The 9,223-nt window shown below is 36.8% G+C and overlaps 1 pseudogene; it reads left to right on the top strand.

Moving 5' to 3' along the window:
* Window positions 1-1,119: 1,119 nt before the first annotated feature.
* On the top strand, window positions 1,120-8,223 carry LOC121497725 (annotated as a pseudogene).
* Window positions 8,224-9,223: the final 1,000 nt, after the last annotated feature.

Below are 9,223 nucleotides of genomic sequence, written 5' to 3'. Positions count from 1 at the left end.
CTGATTTATTTGCTTGCATATATATCTAGAATTTTATTTCCTTTAGTTTTCTTATCCTCTAGCTCCAGTCCCTTGGTGTCCTGTAGGCTCTTCTACAGAGGATAACCCATAACCCAGATGTGTATGCTTCCCCTCATCCCTACTGCTTATGCCCTAGCTCAAGCTAATCATCTTCTTCTCTACTCACTTCCAATATTGATTTACCACTTTCCACCTAACAACAATAGTAATTTGTTAGTATGTTCATCTACTAGGGCTGCCATAACATAATACCATAGACCAGGCAGTTCAGACAAGAGAAATTTAATTAATTCAGAGTCCAAGATCAAGATGCCATCAGGATTGGTTTCTGATGAGAGCTCTTTTCCTGGCTTATAGATGCCTGCCTTCTCACTGTGTCCTCACATTGTGGAGAGAGGTTGATCTCTGGTGTTTTTCCATCTTCTTATAATCCTCTCAGATTAGGTCCCCACCCTCATGACCTCATTTAATTTAACCCTAATTACATCCCTAAAGGACCTATTCAAATATAGTCACCTTGAGAGTTAGGGCTTCAATATATAAATTTGAGGGGAAACACAATTCAGTCTATAACTTTTAGATGAATCTCTAAAAAGTTTAAAGCAGATCATCTTTCTTCCCTGTTTAAAACTCCCCATTGGCTTCTCATCACTTTGAAAGTAAAATCCAAACTCCTTACCTTTACTTTCAAAACTCTATGTAATCAGGTCCCTGTCTACCCCCTCTTACCCAGGACCACATTGCACAACTCCAGAAGCCATGGTTCCTACGCAACAGAATCATTGATGCAGGGACCCTCATCTGGATGTCTTGCAGTACATCTTAATATATCATCAGGCATCCTCCCTGTTTGGTCACCTGCAGAGGTGGATAGACACTCCTCATCCAAAGTTCAGTTCAGATGTCCAGACAGAAGATGCCACACACACGTTCTAAGAAGGTATAACAAGATTTATTACTTACCTATCTGAGATCTTTGAGGGGAGCAGGGCAGGCCTCCCAAGCAGGTCCAAAGTGGCTTTCAAGAGTAAGGAAAGGAGATTGACCTCTGTTTTTTATTGTGGATAGGGATAGGGCTGTGGTGGCTAGGAAAGGGGCATGCCTTGTTTGAATCTCCTGCCAGCAAAGGAGGGAGTGCCCAGCTTTTCTTATCAGGTTGTCCAGATGTGGAACACAAGGGAAGAAGGTGGAGTGAGCCTTTCAGCAATCAAATATCAAAAAGTAAGTCAGAATTATATTCCCATAACTTCTTGTTCTTCAAGTTTTGACTCTTTTCAGCCCTTTGCTCTTGCATATAATTTTAAGGATCATGTCAAATCCCATAAAAAGCCCTGAGAGGATTTTTGTCAGAATTGCATTGAATCTATGTATGAGTTGGGAGAATCATTGACATCTTTCCGATGTTGAGCCTTTCCATGCAAGAACAGTGTGTATCTATGTAACTTTTCTTTTATATTTATTTTTTTTAAAGATATTATTTATTTAATTGAGAGAGAAAGTCCATGAGAGCACAAGCAGGGTTTCGAATGGCAGAGGGAGAGGGAGAAGCAGGCTCCCTTCTAAGCAGAGAGCCCGATGTGGGACTTGATCCCAGGACCCTAGGATTATGACCCAAGCTGAAGGCAGTCAACCAACTGAATTACGCAGGTGCCACTACTATTTCAATAAAAACAAATAATTTTCTCCATCCAGGGTTTTTATAGTATTTTGCAATATGTATGTTACATTTTTTGTTGCTTTTATAAAATTATTTTATATAAAATTATATTTCCAGCTGAATTATACCTTATCAGGCAAGATAATGCTCTTTATCAGGTTAAGGAAGTTCCCTTGTATTCCTAGCTTGCTAAGAATTTTTATGAAGGATAACTGTGAACTTATCAAAACTGTTTCTTGCCTGTTAGTATGCCTTGTACTATTTTGTTGAAAGCCAGCCATGATGTACTGAGTAAAAGGAACAGTGATAAATAGTCCTTTAGTAACGTAGTGATAAAGTATAGGAGGAAAAATGTTCTAGAATCCTGTGATTAGGTCTCAGTCTTTTATTGAGCCTGTAACCCTGGGCTGTGAACTTTACAAGTGGTTCTCAGATTTCCCTTCCCACCCTAGATGGAACAGGCTGGCCTGAGAAGGCTGGAGTTGTGTATTTTGCATCCCCCACATGGAATACTATAGGATGGCTCAATTTGGAGTTTTCTTTTTTTTTTTTTTTTAAGATTTTATTTATTTATTCATAAGAGACAGAGAGAGAGAGAGAGAGAGAGGCAGAGACATAGGCACAGGGAGAAGCAGGCTCCATGCAGAGAGCCCGATGTGGGGCTTGATCCCAGGACTCCAGGACCACACCCTGAACCAAGACCTTCAACCACTGATCCATCTAGGTGTCCCTCAATTTGGATTTTTCTATTGTCTCACATAGGAAGGTTAAAGCCAGGTGGAGTTGGGTATTTTCCTTTCTCAAGGTTGGTTAAGCTCAGATAAAATTCCCAAAAGGTTAGCCTGTGTTAAAAGTTTCTTTTGAGGGCAGATCTTATTATGAAAAACAAAATGCTCTGAGGTACTTCAAAATGATTATTTTTCTCTTCTCTCTGTCAGAAACAGGAAGGGTGGTTTTTTTTGTTTGTTTGTTTTGTTTTGTTTTGTTTTCTCTCTGATATTCAGTATGAGAACTTGTAGGGCTCCTGGAGGTAAAAAAATCACCAAGATGTAGAGGGTCTTCGATGACTGGATACCTACAGTTTTAAATTCTCACACTTGTCCACACTGAGCCCCCAGCAATTCATCAGTTATAAGTTTAAATTTTTTCTAAATCCTGGTACTAGTTCTTGTGGATGTTTCTGTTCTAGTAAGTTGTAATTTTCTATATTTGACTTGTCTTTCTCTCTAGGTTTGGGAGGGCAGCAGTTTGGTGTGGTCTCACTGTTCAGGCAGATCTAAGAAGAGTCGTTGATTTTTCAGTCTATCTTTTTTACTTGTTAGGTTGAGGCAATGACTTCCAAGTTCCTTGTATGACAGTCTGAAAAACAGAAGCTTTTTATGTATTTTGATGCCATTTTTTAGTTTGCTTAAACTTTAGAAATATTATACAAAATTTACCTTTAAAATGACTCTCTTTTGTCTCTACTGAAACTTACTGTTCTAGTGTGTTCTGTCTAATGTTAGTATGGCCACCTCAGTTTTCTTTCGTCTTTAAAAAATTAATTAATTTTTTTGAATGGTATTATACTGGTATATGATTTTCCATTCTTTTACTTTCAAAATTCCTGTGTCCCTGTGTTTTAAGTATGTTACCTGTAGACAGCTATATATTTTTTTCAATCTCATTATCTGGTTACTTACTGCTGAATTTAGTCCAAAGGCATTTATTATGATTATCTATTATATTTAAACTTGTTTCCATTATTTTGTTTTTGTACTTCTTCTGTTCTTCTTACTTTTCTCCTTTAAAAATTGAGTATATGTTCTTTGTTTTTAAGTTTAATTTGATTTTATCTACTCTGGCATTTATACACTTTTTCTATTCTTTTAGTGGTTACTGTTACAATTCTATCATGTATATTTAATTTGCCAAAACCTAAACTCTCCCAAACGACATAAAACACTTAAACTTTGTTTATTCTTCTCCAACTTATACTCTTGTTACCCAGTATTTTAGGCCTGTTTCTTATTTAATCCTACAAATTAGCCTTATATTTTAGATAGGTGGTATTTATTTATGTAAACATGTTTACAATTTTACTTATTCTACATTCCTGCTTGCACTTCAGAAATGCTTCAATTTTCCATCTTTCATTGTATAGATTTCTTGATAGAATCCTATCATTGTTTGACTCTTGGAAAGTATCTTTATTTTACCATAATTCTGAAGGATGATTTGGCTTAATTCTGGAGTATTATGGTTATATTCTCTCAGCATTTTGAAGACATTCTATGGTATTTTAGTATCTGGTGTTACTACTGAAAAATTGTTGTTAGTCATATTGCCAATCCTTTCTGATTGATTTGTTTTTCCCTCTAATTCCTGTCTTTCCATTTGTTTTAGATGTTCTGTAGTCTATCATAACAGGTTTATGCATGAATTTTTCTTAAATTTGTTCTCTTTTGGATATTGTGTCCTCAAATCTGTGGATTCATGTATTTTTATCAATTCTGGAAAATTCTCAACAACCTCTAGCCAAATAGTCTCTCTTTGATGTCCTTGTATGCTCCTTCCTCCTAATGAGGTTAATTAGATATACAAAGGACTTCTCATTGCTATCCTCCTATCTCTTAACTTCTGTGGCAGAACTAGCCATTTGTCCACATTTTCTAGTTCCCTTGCTATTAAGTTTGGTCTCAGTTCTGGCCAATGAGTTTAGATAAAGGAGTGTAATAAACCATTCCTGTACGTGAAAATTTCCCATATAAAAATATATATATTGGCAGATTGAATTCAGTCATAAATAAAAAGTATGATACACTAAGTGACTATAATGCACTATGGCTAAATGATGTCTATACCAGAAATGCAATGTTGGTTTTACATTTAAAAATTAGAGTAAGGGGGATGGATCCCTTGGATGGCTCAGAGGTTAAGCGCCTGCCTTTGGCCCAGAGCGCCGTCCTGGAGTCCCGGGATCGAGTTCCGCATCGGGCTCCCTGCATGGAGCCTGCTTCTCCCTCTGCCTGTGTCTCTGCCTCTCTCTCTCTTTCTGTGTCTCTCATGAATAAATAAATGAAATTTTTTTTTTAAATTAGAGTAAAGAAGAAAGAAAAATTTATGGTCATCTCAATAGATAAACTATATCTAGCATCATGCTTAGGTGAAATACTGTTTTCCCCCAAATTATAGAGCAAATCAAAAATTTATAGTATTAAAATTTACATAAAACATTACCCTGAAAGTCCTATCCAGTGTGTTTAAGCAAGATAATAAAATCTTGAAAACCCTGGGGACAAACTAGTTAAAGAGGTTGAATGTTGATAAGTTGCCCAAATTTGAGAAGAATTTTTACCAGGAACACTCTTATTTTCCCAGATACACAGCAGCATACGCAGAGGCAAAGATATTACAGATAGACATCACAATAGTGCATTTCTATGCACTGACAATAGACAATCTGAAAGGAAATTAAGAAAATTCCATTTATAATAGGATCAAAAAGAATAAAATTTTTAAGGAAAAAAATCTAACCAAGGTAGTAAAAGACTTGTGCACTGAAAACTATAAAATGTTGCTGAAAGAAGTGAAAGACCCAAATAAGTGCAAAAAACATCCTGTATTCATGAAGTGGAAGACTTCATATTGTTAAGATGTCAATGTTTCCCAAAGAAATCTACAGTTTCAATTCAAACCTTATCAAACTCCCAGTGATGGTCTCTTTTCTCTTCGCAGAAATTGACAGATCTATTATTCTAAACGTCATAGGGAATCTCAAGTAACCCTGAATAGGGTTTTGTCCTTGAAAAAGAACAAAACTGGAAGACTCACACTTTCTGATTTCAAAACTTACTGCAAAGCTATAGTAATCAGAACTGTGGCATGAAGACAGATGTATACAGCAATGGAATAGAATAAAGTCTGAAAAATAAATCCTCATATTTATGGTTAATTTATTTTGGACAAGAGTACCATGACCAGTGGTTGGGGGAAAGGAGATACTTTTCAGCTAACGTTGGGAAAACTGGATATCTATATGCAAAAAAAATGAAGTTGGACCCTTACCCAACCTAAAGAAAACATAAATAAATGGATACATGTACCATGTTTGTGGATTGGGAGTTCCACGGTGTTATAATGTCAATTGTTCCCAAATTTATTGATAGATCCAATACAATCCTAGTCAAAATCCCATTAGGAATTTTTTTCTTTTTAGATATTGACAAGCTGACAGGCAAATGAATGGGAGGAGTCAAAACAATTCGGAAATCAAAGAAAAATTACTACCATTAAGACAATGTTGTACTGGTGAAAAGATAGGCAAACAGACTGAAAAGAATGGAGAACCCAGTATAGACCCATCTTTGAAAAAGATGCAAAAGTAGTTAGAGAAAGGATAGTGTTTTCAACAAATAGTGCTCAAAAGGTTGGATGTCCGTATGCAAAAAAAAAAAAAGTCGGCCCATAATTCATACCTCATATGAAAATTAATTCAGAATGGATCATCAACCTAAATGTCAAACATTAAAGTATAAAACATTAAAAAAATAAATAAAGTATAAAACATCGAGAAGAAAGCATATAAGAAAATCTTTGTGACTTTGAGTTGGGAAAAGAGTTCTTAGATATGACAACTAAAATAAGATCCACAGGAAAATGGATAAATCAGACTTTATCAAAACTGAAAACTATGCTTTTAAAAGGAGGAAAATACAAGGCACAGACTGGGAGAAATGTTTGCAAATCACAAATATGACAGATAAGTAGTGTTCAGAATATATAAAGAACTCTCAAAACTCAACTATAAGAAAACAACTCAAAAAACAAATTGGCAAAAGATTTGAATGGACATTTCGTCAAAGAAGGTATACAGTTGACAAGATGCTCAGCATCCTTAGTCATTAGGGAAATGCATACTTAAAAATATATTGAATCACTACTGATTTATTAGAATGGTTTATTTTTTAGGCGGACATGTGGTCAGTTCTTTGGCAGCTGGGTGAGTAAGGAAAGGACACTTGCTAGGAGATCTGGTGGTTGGTGGCTGATTTCCAGCGCGCACAGCTTGCCGAAGCCATGCAGAGGTTGTCAGAGTGGAACTGTGTTGAAATTGTGAATAAGTTGATTGCTCTGAAACAGCTAGAAGTAGTTCACAAACTTGATGGGAAAGAATATATTACTCCAGCCCAAATTAGTGAAGAAGTGAGAGATGAGCTATATGTCTGAGGTGGTCAAGTAAACATTGTTGATCTGCAACAGGTGATCAATGTGGATCTGACTGATAATGAAAATAGAACTAGTGGCACTGTTAAATCAGAAAAAAACATGTTCAGCTAGTGTTGGGACAACTGATAAATGAGAACTACTTGTATTGATTAGCAGAAGAGGTAAATGATAATTAGCAGGAAAGTAAGTGGTCATGTCACCATATCAGAACTATGATCTTCCTGGAAAACTTTCTGACACCAGCACTAACTCAGTGGCTAGGTTGAATTATTAATGAACACATTTATCTTACAACAGAGGAGTAATATTTACTGAAGCTTTTGTAGCCTGACATAAAGCATGCACCATCCACGGACCCTTCTGGCTACAGCAGTGAATTCTCTGATTTCAAAATCTGGATGTCAAGAGCAGCTGCTCTACTCCATGCTTGGGAAGCTTGTTAATAGTGGACATTTATGAGGCAGTGTGGTTGGTGAGAGATGGACACGGTGGTGTTTGTCCCTGACATTTACTCCAGAACAGAGTGCTTGGGCAGAGTCCTTTTTCAGGCAGAATGTCCAGACTTGGATTCCTGGGTGCTGTGATCTACATAAAGAGAAGATAAAAGGCTACATAGCTCTTGTGTTTTGAAAGCAGCTTGTGTTGGTCATGGACCTGAGGATCTCGTGGAAGCATCAGCAGAGGGAGCCTTGAGCTCTGGAACATGGTTAATATTATACCTCTGTTGCCCACACCTTCATCAGTTGAAGAGGCTGCTGTGTTGCTTCCACTGGTGATGAGAGCATTCAGTGAGCAGGGTGCGGTGCGGGCTTTAGTGACACTGTTGCAGTCAGCGGAAAACTTATCAATAGTTATTGATAAGCACAGAACTGTTAAGGGAACTGACGCACCAAAAAACTGAAAAGGAATTTGAAAATAATCCTATTCCTTTAATCAGGGAAGAAGACCTCCATCTTAGAAAGCATTCATATGAGTAAAAAGGATAAAAAAGACGAACAAAGGAGAAAAGCAACAGAGAGCAGTGGAAGTGTGGGAGGAGATGGTGGTGGCAATGCCAGAGAGTGCAAAGCTTAAAAAACATCTAGAAGAAGGGAAGAAAAGATGATGATCATGAGGATGAGTCATCTCACACCAGTAAGAAGAAACCAGAGATCACTTTATGCTCCAGGATGAGCTTGAAGACTTTTAAAGAAAACACATGCAAGATGCCCCTGAGGAGTTTGTTTCTGAACTTGCTGAGTGCTTGACAAAACTTCTTAGTACAATTTATCTCGAGGTGGTATGTTCTTCTGCCTCTGGAACTAGTAGAAAGCGTACAATCAAGGACTCGTAAGAAGATCCTGCTCTGATTCTGCAGCTCACACTGAGCCCTGTTTCAGTTCTCTGCCCTCAGTATGCTCCGCGCAACTGGAAGATGTGTTTCCCAGATCACCACTCTTCTAAACAGGAAAATCCCAGAGGATTAGAATATGCTTCTGGTAAAGTATCAGGGTTTGGTTGTAAAGCATTTAGTTAGTCAAAACAAGAAGACTAGGGAGATGATCCTTGGAGTGATGAATTAGACAAAGAACAAGAAGATATCACTAGTACTACCCATCAAGAGCTTCAAGAACTTTCTTCACCCATTAAAAACTTGTTCTCAAATCCGGGAAAACATCTCTGACAGAGGAGTAATGATCTTAATTTACTTTTGTCATGTTGTAAACACTTTTCCCCAAGGTTTAAGATGAGTGGTTTCCAAGGAGTATTCACTTCCGAATCCCTAGTCTCCACAATCTGGCTTAAACAGTGGTGTTGTACAGGCACCTGGGTGGCTCAGTGGTTGAGTGTCTGCCTTTGGCTCATGTCATGATCCTGGGGTCCCAGGATCAAGTCTTGCATTGGGCTCCCCATAGGGAGCCTGATTCTCCCTCTGCCTGTGTCTCTGCCTCTCTCTCTGTGTCTCTAATGAATACATAAATAAAATCTTAAAAAAAAATAAACAGTATTGTATTCAATGGTAAATCTTATAAAAATGTGAATTTTTTGTAAATTGGGTTCAACCATGGAAAATTTCTTTTTTACATTATAATTCTAAAACTTATAATTTCAGGTTTATTTTTATTTTCAGATGCTGAATGAAAAACAGATTTTCTGATATCTTTCCTCTCTAGAAAAGGACTCATTTGTTATGTTGTTAAATTTCAGGTGATATTATTATATTTACATACATATTCAACAGAAATTTGAAATGTGGTCATATTTTTTTAAAAAAAGAAAAAAATTCCTTTTGTGTCAAAAATGAAAACCGTGTATTTTAAAATTAATAGAGAATACCTCAAGCTTAAAATATAGAAA

Source organism: Vulpes lagopus, chromosome 8 (genome assembly GCF_018345385.1).
Source record: "Vulpes lagopus strain Blue_001 chromosome 8, ASM1834538v1, whole genome shotgun sequence".
NCBI classification, from domain to species: Eukaryota; Metazoa; Chordata; class Mammalia; order Carnivora; family Canidae; genus Vulpes; species Vulpes lagopus.
The sequence above is the reverse complement of the archived record's forward strand: the minus strand, read 5'-3'. Positions and strand labels throughout refer to the sequence as shown.